The sequence below is a fragment of the Somniosus microcephalus genome, chromosome 24, assembly GCF_052327205.1.
Source record: "Somniosus microcephalus isolate GS21.2 chromosome 24, FLI_Smic_1.0, whole genome shotgun sequence".
Lineage (NCBI taxonomy): Eukaryota > Metazoa > Chordata > Chondrichthyes > Squaliformes > Somniosidae > Somniosus > Somniosus microcephalus.
In genome coordinates, this window is record NC_141010.1 from 58,365,688 (window position 1) to 58,381,338 (window position 15,651).

Genomic DNA, 15,651 nt, shown 5'->3' on the forward strand with positions numbered 1-15,651 from the left:
ACAGTACTGAGGGAGCACTGCACTGTCGGAGGGGCAGTACTGAGGGAGCGCTGCACCGTCGGAGGGGCAGTACTGAGGGAGCACTGCACTGTCGGAGGTGCCATATTTCGGATGAGACCAAATTCCATTATTTTTCCATGATACCTATACATCAGTGGCCTTCCCTTGTAAATATGTCTGGGCTCCAACCTCTCTCCTCCTCACATGCACATAGTCTTTTCATGTGACTTCTGTCTGGTTTAAAATTACCAGGCAGCCACCCCACAACTGGACTGTCCTGTTCTCACCCTAAGATACTCAGCCTAGACACAGGTGTGCCATTTTTGGTTAATCGTGCTAGTGGGCACATTATGATTGGCGTCAGTGCTCTAGGGTTTTTTAAAATTCATTTATGGGATGTGGGTGTCGCTGGCAAGTCCAGCATTTATTGCCCATCCCTAATTGCCCTGGAGAAGGCGGTGCTGAGCCACCTTCTTGAACCGCTGCAGTCCGTGTGGTGAAGGTACTCCCACGGTGCTGTTAGGGAGGGAGATCCAGGATTTTGACCCAGCGACGATGAAGGAATGGCGATATACTTTCAAGTCAGGATGTTGTGTGACTTGGAGGTGGTGGTGTTTCCCATGCGCCTTCTGCCCTTGTCCTTCTAGGTGGAAGAGGTCGCGGGTTTCGGAGGTGTTGCCGAAGAAGCCTTGGTGAGTTGCTGCAGTGCATCTTGTAGATGGTACACACTGCAGCCACAGTACGGTGGTGGAGGGAGTGAATGTTTATGATGGTGGATGGGGTGCCAATCAAGCGGGCAGTACTTGGATGGTGTCGAGCTTCTTGACTGTTGGAGCTGCACTCATCCAGGCAAGTGGAGAGTATTCCATCACACTCTTTACTTGTGCCTTGTAGATGGTGGAAAGGCTTTGGGAGTCAGGAGGTGAGACACTTGCCGCAGAATACCTAGCCTCTGACCTCTTGTTGCCACAGTATTTATGTGGCTGGTCCAGTTAAGTTTCTGGTCAATGGGGCACTTGTGTGGTGCGAATGTTATCTGCCACTTATCAGCCCAAGCCTGAACGTCGTCCAGGTCTTGTTAGGGAAGGGAAGAGTCAGCCGGGGATCCTGCTCCTGCTCCTGTTAGCTACCTGAAGCTACGTGTATGTGAACAAGGGTGATCTTGGTTGTGAGATCCCCCACCCCGTGGTTGAATTGCCTGCTGACTCTCACTGTGACGACGCTGTGTTGCTCCAGAGGGCGGCTGTTGTCCATAAAACAGTACCCAGCTTCGACATTGTCTGCGGGACAGTAGGTGGGGGGGGGGGGGGTGGAAACCGGGCACTTGCTGATCGTTTGCTTTGTATCAAAATCTCTTCAGCTGTTTTACGAAGTCTGATTCTAGTGAGGATTTAACTAACCTTTAACCTCATCTTTCAGATGCTTCCCGCCAGAAACAGAACATGATAATAAGGAGCCTTTGATCACTGTACCAACACGGATTGCAATCTGTATAGTTGCTCACTCTAGTGTACGTTTATTGGCACGAAACATCACGATTTGTTTTTAAACCTATCTATTGAGACTATATGGAGCACTGTGGGCACGGGTGGGCTGCACTGTGGGCACGGGTGGGCTGCACTGTGGGCACGGGTGGGCTGCACTTTGGGCACGGGTGGGCTGCACTTTGGGCACGGGTGGGCTGCACTGTGGGCACGGGTGGGCAGCACTGTGGGCACGGGTGGGCAGCACTGTGGGCACGGGTGGGCTGCATTGTGGGCACGGGTGGGCTGCATTGTGGGCACGGGTGGGCAGCACTGTGGGCACGGGTGGGCAGCACTGTGGAAGCTCCCAGTAACTCTGTTGTGTTTTATATTTGTAATGTAAACCAGTCCCTCACTCCCCCAAATAAAGTCGGCCTGAAGCTGGGCAAGAATGCCCTCCCCCCTTCCAGTTAACCGGGACTAATGTAGGCGAGACACCGACAGTCCAGCTAAACCTCAAACCAGGACGCAAAAGCAAACAAACTCCTCCAAAAGAAAAAAAGTCTTACATTTCTGTAGAGCTTTTCACGACCTCTGGACATCCCAACGCGCTTTATAACCAGTGAAGTATTTTTTGAAGTGTAGTCACTGTTGTCGGAAACGCGGCAGCCAATTAGCACACATATCTTTTACAGCAAGCCGTATGTAATGCTGCAAAAAGCTCAATGAATACTAAAGGCTTATCGTGTGGTGGAAGGACCGACGCAGGACAGCTAATGATGTGCCAGCTTCTTTGGTGCTCTGTGAGTCCAATCCCGACTGTTAACCGGGCTTACTCATCCCCACGTGCTGAATCCAGGTCCTCCTGTGATGGGCTTTGTTAAAGAAGCTGTCGTGGCCTAAGTGGCGGGTTGGTGTGAGCTGGAGCCTTCCCTCCCTGCAGTTGTTTCCCCCACTTGTCACAAGCCCACCTCCCAGCTTTACTCCTGGACCGAATACATTGGCCGAAGGAAACCTTTCCGTCACGTACCCAAAGCAGCTCCGAACCATGAAGGGGAACTATGTCCAAACTAAGCTTGTCATTCACCAAACCCCCAGGTGCCCCTTGTATCTTCCAGTCAGTATCTTCGAAGTGTCCTCTTGAACTGTGCTGAGCTTTAATGTCCCACTTTGGGCATGTGCCACCCTATTGGTTAGCCCATTATCTAAGATGGTGATTGGAGTGCAATAGGTTCCATCAGAAGAACATTATAAGAATTCTTTCACTTGTCTTCCTTAGAGACCCACCAATGGGCAATTCATTGCCCATGTTTGGTCATACAGAGAGACACTTCACACCTTGGTGTCAGAAACCTATTTTGATCTCTCTGGGGATTGTAAGGCTTGTAAAAAATCAGAACACAGACACCAAGAAACAATTGAGCAGCAGAAAGACTGCAAAGGGAGAATAACCTCTGATTGTTAGGGCAGGTTGCAGAGTCTATCCCTTTTACATTAATGAAGGTCCCACCCAAAGTGTGCTCGCATGTGTTTATTTTTGTAAGTGTGCAAACATGAAGTTATACTGATTGTCCCAAGTGTATGTCTCATCATACTCAGTATTGTTTTTGTTTGGCCTACTGTGGAGTAAAGCCACTTATGAATCAAACTGAACGTTGTCTTGCCTAGATTTTGAAGGGGTGCATGTGCTTAAGACACAGGGATCCAGTCCAGAGCAAAAGGGAGTTTCATTGTTGTTCTCCCGGGTCCGGCTACCACACTAGGGGGAATACAGGGCAGTCGGAGTCAACTCCCGTATGAAGCAGGGAGCGGCTGTTACCACGGAGCCCGAGTAGATACCTGCAGCAGACCCAAATTTAGAACGGGGCTCAAACTCAACTACAGGGCAAATCAGAAATAGATGGGGAAAAGAGAAAGCACAGCAAAACCAGGCAAGGAAAAGATTCATGGTACTCTTCAAAATGCACCAAAACATGTCAGAAATCAAATTCCTGGGGAGCATGCCCCTAGACCGCCTAGAAAGTCAATTTTACCTCCGATCTCAATCCCCTTTCAAACATTTCTTAACCAACCACTGCAAAAATTCTATTGTGTATTTTCCCTCATCGCACAGCTGATGGGATATTGGTTGTAATTTAAGTCACGACAAGTTCATGTACCATTGACTTTTTTTTCCATTCTTGGGATGTGGGTATCATTGGCAAGGCTGGCATTTATTGACCATCGTAGAATCATAGATGTTTACGGCACAGAAGGAGGCCCATCGTATCTGTGCCGACCGAAAAAGAACTCTCCAGCCTCATCCCACTTTCCAGTTCTCGGTCCGTAGCCCTGTATGTTACGGCACTTCAACTGCATATCCAAATACTTTTTAAATGCGATGAGGGTTTCTGTCTCGACCACACTTTCAGGCAGTGAGTTCCAGACCCCCGCCACCCTCTGGGTGAAAAACTTTCTCCTCAACTTCCCTCTAATCCTTCTACCAATTTCTTTAAATCTAAGCCCCTGGTTATTGACCTCTGCTAAGGGAAATTGGTCCTTCCTATCCACTCTATCTAGGCCCCTCATAATTTTATACACCGCAATTATATCTCCCCTCAGCCTCCTCTGTTCCAAGGAAAACAATCCCAGCCTATTCAATCTTTCCTCTAAAATTCTCCAGTCCTGGCAACATCCTCGTAAACCCTCTCTAGTGCAATCACATCTTTCCTGTAATGTGGTGACCAAAACTGTACGCCGTACTCTAGCTGAGGCCTAACTAGCGTTTTATACAGTTCTAGCATAACCTCCCTGCTCTTACATTCTATGCCTCGGCTAATAAAGGCAAGTATCCCGTATGCCTTCTTGCTCCTAGTTGCCCTGAGCTGGTGGTGGGGAGCTGCATTCTTCAACCTTTGCAGTCCGTGTGGTGAAGGTGCATCGGTTTGATACAACTGAGTAACTTGCTAGGCCACTCTAAGAGGGCAGCTAAGGGTCAGCTGCAATTGAGTGGGACTGAAGGCCTACATAGGCCAGAGCAACTAAGGACGGCAGGTTTCCTTGGCATTCGATACTCATTTGCGCGGTGTATACATGTGTACTTTAACCTTTTTGTGCACTGATAAAATGGTAAGATGAAAAGCAGAGTGCGCTGGTGTTTTTTGATCGTTGTGCGTGCTTTACTTCCTTGGGTACTGAATGGTGGGCGATGTTTGTTAAATAAATATACATGTGAAGTACGTTTACCTGTATTGTGTGCGCAAGACGTTATCTGCTAATATTTGTGCTTGTGGCTAAAATGGTGTCACCATAGTCACAGCTCTAGTGGCCAGCGATTTCTACTTTTTGTTTGGTGTGTTCACGCTTAAATCCCCCATCTGTGGCACAGTTTTTATGTCTGTTGCCATTCCAATAAACCAACTTTTTAAAAAGACTGGTCTGGAAACAAAGTGGGCGTTGAACGTGGCCCTGTCCAAGCCCACTAATGAATATTAATGAACGCATACATCGGTCGGTCTCTCTCCTTGTCGAGAGGACATCAGTGAACCAGTTAAGTTTATACAACAACCCAATAGCTTCATGGTCACTTTTATTTTAACGATACCAGCTTTTTATTTCCAGATTTTTTTTAACTGAATTGAAATTCTCAAATTACCATGGTGAGAGTTGAACTTGTCTGGATTAGTAGTTCAGTGGCATAACCACTACACTACCATTCTCCATAAGACACATGATCCCACTGGGTTTGAGTTTATACAGAAAAACAAACCCAAAATACTAATAACAATCCTGATCTCCCAGCATAATGAAAAGGAATTGAACTTATTCAGTCACTTTGAAGCAGTGGCCTTGGTCGTAAAACTTTATTCAGGAGCTGATTTTTGAGTTGTCAACTTAATTCAAGCTGCTAACTTTTCTGACTGTTGTAGGTTGGCAAGTATGTCCTGTGAATAAGAACATAAGAATTAGGAGCAGGAGTAGGCCATTCGGCCCTTCGAGCCTCCTCAACCATTCAATAATATCATGGCTGACCACCTACATCAACTCCGCTTTCCCGCACTATCCCTACATCCCTTGATTCCATTAGAGATCGATAGATTTTTCTGGAACCCGGCAAGCGGTGTCTCGGGATTCTGTCAGTACTTTTTTCTACGCAGACACGTAGTCTGTTCCCATGGACTGAGCGGCATCTGACCTTTGAAACAACACAGATGGAGGCACAGAGTGTGTACAATGGCCGCTGGAAGGAGGCTAAAGCAAACCATTTTTAGGCCCACGGTGAAACCAAAATAGGAGAATTTTTTTTTTAATTCGGAAAATTGTTTAAAGTTGGAACAAATGCAGAAAAGTGATGTTGAATGTCCCCCTGGTAAGTTCCAGTTAAATTTTGCCAGGTGTTGTCTCCTTACTGAAAGAGTTTCAGGGTTATTTAAATCACGTTGTGAGAGGGAAAACAGCTTGTGCCCGTTTGTACCTCAGAGTCTGAGAGACGGAGGGAACGGCAGCAGAGAAAGAGGAAACAGCTTCTCTAAAACTGATCCCAACTCATCGCCAAGGCTGGGGACAGATAACCTCACCGCCGCCTTAGGATTGGGGAGTTTAACCACTTTATTCACTTCCTTATTTGAGCTCCGTTTGGAATTAGAGTTTCTTTTTTTGTTTATGTTCTGTTTTATTATGTTTAACTCCGCAAACACTTAATGGACTTTCAGGAGAAAGTGAAACATAAGGAATTATTACTGAGTAAAGAGGCAGAGGAATGTGATCACTTAGTCAAACAACTGAAGTCACTGCACTTTCCAGAGGATGGGGTTTGTAAGGATTTGGCCAAGTGTAGTTTGCTGCGAAAGAGTGTCAAGAATCAATCTGGGAGCTGCTCAGGTCCTCCCTCCCCTTCCGATGTGAATGATACCGACTCCGACATGGGGATAAGCCCCATGCACAGCCAGGACTCGGAACCACCTTGTGTTGAGGTGTTTTCGACTTCACAAAGTTATCTTTAGTAATCCTCAAGGAAATGCAGCCTTATGGTTTATTAGAAACAAGAGTAGGAGGGACAATAGTCCTTCTTGTATGAGCATACAAAGTTTAAAAGCTACTTCATATCCTTAGATATTAAGTGTGTCTTTTAAAGAATGCCCAGAGTACGTGACTAACTTAAAGGCAGTATGCAAATGGATCGTTCCACCAAGTCAATGTTTAGAAAGATTTAGTGAAGGTGACATTTGTCCCTTTCTTCAACTGTAAGTTGTTAAGTTGTATTTTGAAATGATAGTATTTAAACCAAATCAATTATTAAAATACAAGGTCCAGACTTTTTTAGAGACATAGATTAAACAAATTACTTCACTTTCTGTGACACAATGGCACATTACAAAAAATTAATCCACTGTGTAAGAAACACAAAATAGATTCAAGTCGCAAAAGTAATTTGTGATCCATAGAAATAGGCTATAACATAATCCTGTTTATTTACAGATTTAACCGACATCCTGGCAACTTCGTTAAAGAAGTTGCAAAGTTCATTAAAGTAGCTGCAAGTTCCAAAGACGGTGGGAATCCATTCGAACAGTCTGTTGTGTGTAAGACTACAATAAGATTGCAGCTCTCTTTAAGTAAATGTATAATCATTCGGATCAAGGAGTCTGTGGTTGGTTAGGGTGATGTAGTTTGAAAAATTAACCTACATACAATGCATCCCTCCGAACTGTACAGCTTCTTCCTTCACACTTATCTCGGGCATGCCCATTAAGAGAGGTTGATGTAAGGGCACTGTAGTACAAAATATAGAATTTAGATGATAAGCACTGTGAACAAAAGCAGACTAAACTATTTTATAGTTACCATAAAATGAATAAAATTATTAAAATTGACAATTTTTGCCAAAGATGCCAATAATAAACAATAAGGTGTTTAGACTAATTTTGATGAACAATTAACAGAGTAGCATTTACAAAAGTGAGAACCGGGTGATTGTTGTGCACTGTGTATATGGGCTGCAATATCAGACATTTTACAGAACAAAATAACTTCAATGAAAATGAGTAATGAATACTGGGAATTAAAAAAAAAAGTTATATATACAAAAATGGATTGCTTGTTAACATATCAGAAAGTGAAATAGCCGATAGAACCTTGTATAACCGGCCAATACAAAGCTTATTGTTTTAAATGTGACCATTTCACAATATTGACATATTGGAGTAGATTTTCATCTTTCCCACCTGAGCATTCAGCACCATTTGGGCGGAGAGGGAAATCCGCTGGGGAGGATTGTACGTCAGTAACAGAACCTGGTTAAATTTCCCTTCATCATTGAAATAAATAAAAGAAAAATCCAATTGGTTCTGTAAGGGGCAGAATCCTCTCTCGCCAGATTTTCCCTTGTGCATTCCGCCCAGGTCATGCTTAACAGACTGTAAAGACGGACATCTTTATTTTAATCTTTATCTTAATTGTTTTCAGATTTTAGAATTTTAAAAATTCTAATTGTGAGCCTGTCCATTGTGTTCTGCCCCAGAGCAGGTCCTAACTGGACCAGCCACATAAATACTGTGGCAACAAGAGCAGGTCAGAGGCTGGGTATTCTGTGGCGAGTGTCTCACCTCCTGACTCCCCGAAGCCTTTCCACCATCTACAAGGCACAAGTCAGGAGTGTGATGGAATACTCTCCACTTGCCTGGATGAGTGCAGCTCCAACAACACTCAAGAAGCTCGACACCATCCAGGACAAAGCAGCCCGCTTGATTGGCACCCCATCTACCACCTTAAACATTCACTCCCTCCACCACCGGCGTACCGTGGCTACAGTGTGTACCATCTACAAGATGAACTGCAGCAACTCGCCAAGGCTTCTTTGGCAGCACCTCCCAAACCTGCGACCTCTTCCACCTAGAAGGACAAGGGCAGCAGGCATATGGGAACACCACCACCTCCAAGTTCCCCTCCAAGTCACACACCATCCTCACTTGGAAGTATATCGCCGATCCTTCATTGTCACTGGGTCAAAATCCTGGAACTCCCTAACAGCACTGTGGGAGTACCTTCACCACACGGACTGCAGCGGTTCAAGAAGGTGGCTCACCACCACCTACTCAAGGGCAATTAGGGATGGGCAATAAATGCTGGCCTTGCCAGCGACACCCATATCCCACAAACAAATAAAAAAATAGTCGTACACATGAGATTGTTCAGCCACTTGGGAAGAGTAGCTCAGGTGGTTTCCTATTGCCTTCCTCACGGGTTTTTATCTTCAGAGTACCTTTTCCTAGGTGGGCTGCAACCAACACTCTGTAGTGCCCCGCCGTCCCTTTTATGATGTAGACACATCGGACTCAAGTTCCCCTGCTGGACATCAACCCAGTATTGAGAGTTCCAGTGCTACTCTTACCAGAGTTGTCTGGAGTGGGGCCCGCACCCAACCCTTCTGACTCCGAGGCGAGAATACTAGCACTGAACCTGTGGTCACTTAATCTGGACACGAGTACACTGCTGGATGTCAGCCCAGTATTTAGGGATCATATTCTAGTCTCCACTGGCCGGGGTTATCTTTAATGGGGCTCGAACCCTTCACCTTCTAAATCGGGGGCGGGGGGTGGTGGTGAATGCTACCACTAACTAAAGGTTCACTGATTTTTAAGAGTTTGTCTGATTGTCTCATTATTTGAGACGGTGGGGTGGCAATATGACATTACTGTATATGCTCTTAAGTGGTTGCTGTTGTAAAAGTTGTTATTGTTGTAAAAGTTGTTGTAAAATTTGCCCATCGACAAAAAGGTTGCGCTCAATGGAGTTCGTGGCCCTCTCAGTACAAAAAAAATTAGAAGGAACATTGTTCACAACCCTTTGAGTGAAGAAATTCCTCCTCATCTCAGTCCTAAATAGCCGGCCCCTTATTCTGAGACTGTGACCCCTGGTTCTAAACTCCCCAGCCAGGGAAACATCCTCTCAGCATCTACCCTGTCAAGCCCCTTAAGAATTATATATGTTTCAATGAGATCACATCTCATTCTTCTAAACTCTAGAGAATATAGACCTAGTCTACTCAATCTCTCCTCACAGGACAATCCCCCATCCCAGGAACCAGTCTGGTGAACCTTCGTTGCACTCCCTCTATGGCAAGTATATCCTTCCTTAGGTAAGGAGACCAAAACTGTCCACAATACTCCAGGTGTGGTCTCACCAGGGCCCTATATAATTGTAGTAAGGCTTCTTTACTCTTGTACACTAATCCCTTTGTAATAAGACCTGGACAACATTCAGACTTGGGCTGACAAGTGGCAAGTAACATTCGCACCACACAAGTGCCAGGCAATGACCATCTCCAACAAGCGAGACTCTAACCATCTCCCCTTGACATTCAATGGCATTACCATCGCTGAATCCCCCACTATCAACATCCTGGGGGTTACCATTGATCAGAAACCGAACTGGACCAGCCATATAAATACTGTGGCTACAAGAGCAGGCCAGAGGCTGGGAATTCTGCGGCGAGTGTCTCACCTCCTGACTCCCCAAAGCCTTTCCACCATCTACAAGGCACAAGTCAGGAGTGTGATGGAATACTCTCCACTTGCCTGGATGAGTGCAGCTCCAACAACACTCAAGAAGCTCGACACCATTCAGGATAAAGCAGCCCGCTTGATTGGCACTCCATCCACCACCTTCAACATTCACTCCCTCCACCACCGGCGCACTGTGGCTGCAGTGTGTACCATCTACAAGATGCACTGCAGCAACTCGCCAAAGCTCCTTCAGCAGCACCTTCCAAACCCGCGACCTCTACCACTTAGAAGGACAAGGGCAGCAGACGCATGGGAACATCACCACCTACAAGTTCCCCTCCAAGCCACACACCATCCTGACTTGGACCTGTATCGCCGTTCCTTCACTGTCGCTGGGCCAAAATCCTGGAACTCCCTTCCTAACAGCACTGTGGGTGTACCTACACCATCTGGACTGCAGCGGTTCAAGAAGGCAGCTCACCACCATCTTCTCAAGGGCAATTAGGGATGGGCACTAAATGCAGGCCTAGCCAGCGACGCCTGTGATGAAATATTCCATTCATCACTGCCTGTGACTGTGGTTGGTTTCAGATTCCCCCTTACCATTGTATTGCCTGTGACTGTGGTTGGTTTCAGGTTTCTCCTCACCATTGTATTGTGTATTGGAATGTATGGAATGTGTTGTGTGTAGGGCTCCGCCCATACCTGGCCTCTATGTAAGCCAGCTCAGTCTGGCCTCACAGCCAGTACTGCAGACCTCCAGGGAAGATACCTCTCTCCACTGCGTGTTATCTTCTAAGTTAATAAAAGCCTTGTTTTGTTTCGCTAACATCGAGTCTCGGGATTATTGAGGCACATCAATTTTATTAACTTATTTTTCAACACAATGGATCAACTCCTGAAACCCGAACGTTTGGATTTGGATCAGCATGCTCCGGACGCATCAGCACGCTTCGGACACTGGTTTATGTGTATGGAATTCTTCCTGGACAATTCCGCAGCCGTCAAAGACGCTACGGACGCTGCGAGTATGAAACTCGGAATTCTGCGGAATTGGGTAAGCCACCGGGTTTACCCCCTCATCCAAGACGCCGACACGTACCTGGCCGCCTGTGACATCTTAAAGGCGCATTACCAGCAGCCTACGAATGAGGTGTATGCTAGGCATCTGCTCGCCACTCGTGCACAGCGACCTGGGGAATCGGTGGAGGAGTTCCAAGGCTCCCTGAAAATGCTTGGCAAAGACTGCAAGTGCCGAGATGTAAAAGCCGCAGTGTACACCGACAAGCTTGTTCGCGATGCCTTTATCACAGGCCTCAGCTCCACTTACATCCGGCAAAGACTGCTGGAAAAAACGGGATTGGACCTGAAACAGGCTGCGGACACCGCGCGATCCCTGGATGTGGCCCAGAGAAACTCGGACGCCTACTCTTCAGCCCGCGCCGTCCACGCCGCCACGTGTGCACCAAGGGTGCCGCCATCTTGGAAGGCATCTTCCCCGCCCGGCAGCCCGACACCGTCGGGGCCCCGCTCTCCCCCCAGAAGCCCTACGACAGCCGCGACGCGTCGGGGACCCAACTGCTACTTCTGCGGGCAGCCAAAGCACACCAGAAACCTGTGCCCGGCGAAAGGCACCACCTGCTTTAAGTGCGGTAAGAAGGGGCACTTTGGGAAGGTGTGCAGAGGGAACCCCGCTGGAAAACCAAAACCCGCCACCGCCGCGTGTGCGCCGTGGGAGCGGCCATCTTGGACGCCATCTTGCCCGACCTCGTGGGGTCCGCCATCTTGTGAGCAGACAGTGCGGACGCCATCTTGTCTCGATCAGGGCCCTACAGTGGCATCGGTCACAGTGGACCAGACCAGGCCCCACCCGCTATCCAAATCAATGGTGGACATCGAGGTAAACGGGTGCGGGGTTAAATGTTTAATTGACAGTGGAAGCACGGAGAGTTTTATCCACCCGGAACTGGCACGACAACTCTCCCTAAAGGTGGTCCCTACTCGGGGTACCATCTCTATGGCTGATAAAACCCAGACATCGACCATTCTGGGTTACTGCACGGTACAATTGTCCGTTAACGGGACTGTATACGATAATTTTAAAGTATTAATCATGAAGAATCTATGCGCGAGCGTGATCTTGGGCCTGGATTTCCAGTGCAACCACCAAAGCATCACGCTCAAGTACGGTGGGTCCCAGCCGCCCCTCACAGTGTGCGGCCTGGCTACCCTGAAGGTAAAGCCGCCTTCGCTATTCGCGAACCTTACCCCTAACTGCCGGCCAATAGCGACCAAAAGCAGGAGGTACAGCTGGGAGGACAGGTGGTTTATCGCAACCGAGGTAGACAGGCTCCTGAAAGAGCGCATTATTGAATGCAGCAATAGCCCGTGGCGCGCCCAAGTGGTGGTGGTAAGGGGTAGCGAGAAGAAACGGATGGTGATCGACTATAGCCAAACGATCAACAGGTACACCCAACTAGACGCCTACCCGCTACCCCGCATATCAGAAATGGTGAACCAAATCGCCCAATACCGGGTGTTCTCCACCATCGACCTCAAGTCAGCGTACCACCAGCTCCCTATCAGACCAGAGGACCGCCCGTACACCGCCTTCGAGGCGAACGGGCGCCTCTACCAATTCCTCAGTGTCCCCTTTGGGGTGACGAATGGGGTCTCGGTCTTCCAGAGGGAGATGGATCGCATGGTCGATGACCACCACTTGCAGGCAACCTTCCCCTACCTCGACAACGTCACCATCTGCGGTCACAACCAGCAGGATCACGACTCGAACCTCGAGAGGTTCCTGAAAACCGCACAAAAACTCAACCTCACCTACAACGAGGACAAGTGCGTTTTCAACACCACGCGCCTCTGCATACTAGGCAGCGTGGTGGAGAATGGGGAAATCGGACCAGACCCCGACCGATTGCGCCCCCTACGGGAGCTGCCCCTGCCCAACACTCCCAAAGCCCTGAAAAGGTGCCTGGGGTTATTTTCTTATTATTCCCAATGGGTCCCCAACTACTCCGACAAAGCCCGCCCCCTCTTGAAAGCATCCTCTTTTCCGCTCTCTGCTGAGGCCCACGCCGCCTTCAAAAGCATTAAGCAGGATATTGAGCGGGCCACGCTACAGGCAGTGGACGAGAACACTCCATTTCAAGTGGAAAGTGATGCGTCTGACTTTGCCTTGGCGGCCACCCTCAACCAGGCGGGGCGGCCCGTAGCTTTCTTCTCGAGGACCCTCCAAGGGCCCGAGATCAGACACTCCTCTGTGGAAAAGGAGGCCCAAGCCATCGTGGAGGCAGTGCGCCACTGGCGTCACTACCTAGCCGGCAAACGCTTCACCCTACTTACCGACCAGCGGTCGGTAGCGTTTATGTTCAATAATAAACAGAGGGGGAAGATCAAAAATGATAAGATTCTTAGGTGGCGGATCGAGCTCTTCACCTTCGAGTATGACATCATTTACCGGCCAGGGGCCCTTAACGAATCCCCAGATGCCCTCTCACGAGGGATGTGTGCCAGCGCCACCGGGGATCGGCTACAGACCCTCCACAACGACCTCTGCCACCCAGGGGTCACGCGGCTGTTCCACTTCATAAAGTCCCGCAACTTACCCTACTCGATTGAGGAAGTTCGGTCTCTGACCAGGAACTGCCGCACTTGCGCTGAGTGCAAGCCTCGGTTCTACCACCCTGATAGAGCTCACTTAATCAAAGCTACACGGCCCTTTGAGCGGCTCAGCTTAGATTTCAAGGGCCCCCTCCCGTCCGTCGACCGCAATGTTTACTTCCTGAACATTGTGGACGAATACTCCCGGTTCCCATTCGCCTTCCCCTGCCCAGACATGACCAGCGCCACGGTCATTAAATGCCTCAACAGCCTGTTCTGCCTGTTCGGTATGCCGAGCTACATCCACACGGATAGGGGGGCGTCCTTCATGAGTGAAGAGCTACGCCAGTACATGCTGTCCAGGGGTATCGCCACGAGCCGTACCACCAGCTACAACCCCCGGGGTAACGGTCAAGTGGAGCGAGAGAACGGGACAGTATGGAAAGCAGTCACTCTAGCTCTAAGGACCAAGGGCCTCCCTATCTCCCGCTGGCAGGAAGTCCTCTCAGATGTGCTCCATTCGATACGGTCGCTATTGTGTACTGCCACTAATGCCACGCCTCATGAACGAATGTTTAGCTTCCCCCGGAAATCCACCTCCGGCGTATCCATGCCGTCATGGCTCTCCACCCCAGGTCCGGTATTCGTGCGAAGGCATGTGAGGGGCCATAAGATGGACCCTCTCGTGGAGCCAGTGCACCTACTCCACGCCAACCCCCAATACGCGTATGTCCGGCACGCCGACGGGAGGACACCGTGTCAATAAAAGACGTCGCCCCAGCCGGTAACGACAACAACCACGGCAATAGCAGCAACAACGACCACAGCAACTCTTACCCACCCACTACTCTTTCATCACCCCCGGAAGAACATCGACCAACGGCACCCCCACCAACTACCCCTTCAACAACCCTGGCGGCACCCCCGGCAGAGACCCAGGAGGCCACCGGGGACACCCAGCCGACACCCGCGACACCACAACAGCCACGTCGGTCGCAGAGGACTACCAAACCCCCGAACAGACTAAATCTATAGAAGGGGTGAATGTGATGAAATATTCCATTCATCACTGCCTGTGACTGTGGTTGGTTTCAGGTTCCCCCTTACCATTGTATTGCCTGTGACTGTGGTTGGTTTCAGGTTTCTCCTCACCATTGTATTGTGTATTGGAATGTATGGAATGTGTTGTGTGTAGGGCTCCGCCCATACCTGGTCTCTATGTAAGCCAGCTCAGTCTGGCCTCACAGCCAGTACTGCAGACCTCCAGGGAAGATACCTCTCTCCACTGCGTGTTATCTTCTAAGTTAATAAAAGCCTTGTTTTGTTTCGCTAACATCGAGTCTCGGGATTATTGAGGCACATCAACGCCCACATCCCATTAATGAATTAAAAAAATAAATAAATAAAAGCTAACTTACCATTTGCTTTCCTAATTGCTTGCTGTACCTGCATGTTAACTTTGTGATTTGTTTACAAGTCCCTCTGAATACCAAAATTTCCCAGTCTCCATTTAAAAAATATTCTGCTTTTCTATTTTCCTACCAAAGTGGATAACTTCACATTTCTCCACATTATATTCCATCTGCCACATCCTTGCCCAATCACTTAACCTGTCTATATCCCTTTGCAGCCTCCTTGCGTCCTCCTCACAGCTTACTTTCCCACCTAACTTTTTATCCTCAGCAAACTTTGATATATTACACTCGGTCCCCTCATCTAAGTCATTGCTATAGATTGTAAATAGCTGAATGAACACAACCATCTGATCCCCAGATTTCTACTACCCTTTGTGTGACAAGGCGATTCCTGATTTCACTCCTGAACGGCCTAGCTCTAATTTTAAGATCGTGTCCCCTCGTTCTTGATTCCCCACCAGAGGAAATCGTTTCTTTGAATCTTCTCTATTGAATCCTTTTAACATTTTAAACACCTCGATCAGATCACAGCTCAATCTTCTAAACTCAAGGGACTACAAGCCATGTTTATGCAACCTGTTTCATAATGTAACCCTCTAAGCCCTGGTATCATTCTGGTGAATCTGCACTGCACCTCCTCCAAGGCCAATCAATACATCCTTCCTGAGTAGCAAACTG

The 15,651-nt window shown here is 48.3% G+C and overlaps 1 protein-coding gene across 4 annotated transcripts in view; it reads left to right on the top strand.

Moving 5' to 3' along the window:
* Positions 1-7,585, top strand: part of taco1 (translational activator of mitochondrially encoded cytochrome c oxidase I) — a 42,688-nt gene extending 35,103 nt beyond the window's left edge. For 3 of the 4 annotated variants that reach the window (XR_015073487.1, XR_015073486.1, XR_015073488.1), the window contains exon 7: positions 1,420-1,623. The gene's annotated coding sequence lies outside the window, so the exon portion shown is untranslated. Of the gene's footprint in view, positions 1-1,419; positions 1,624-6,920 lie in introns of those variants that run through there. The other variant, XR_015073489.1, reaches the window with a different exon arrangement.
* Positions 7,586-15,651: the final 8,066 nt, after the last annotated feature.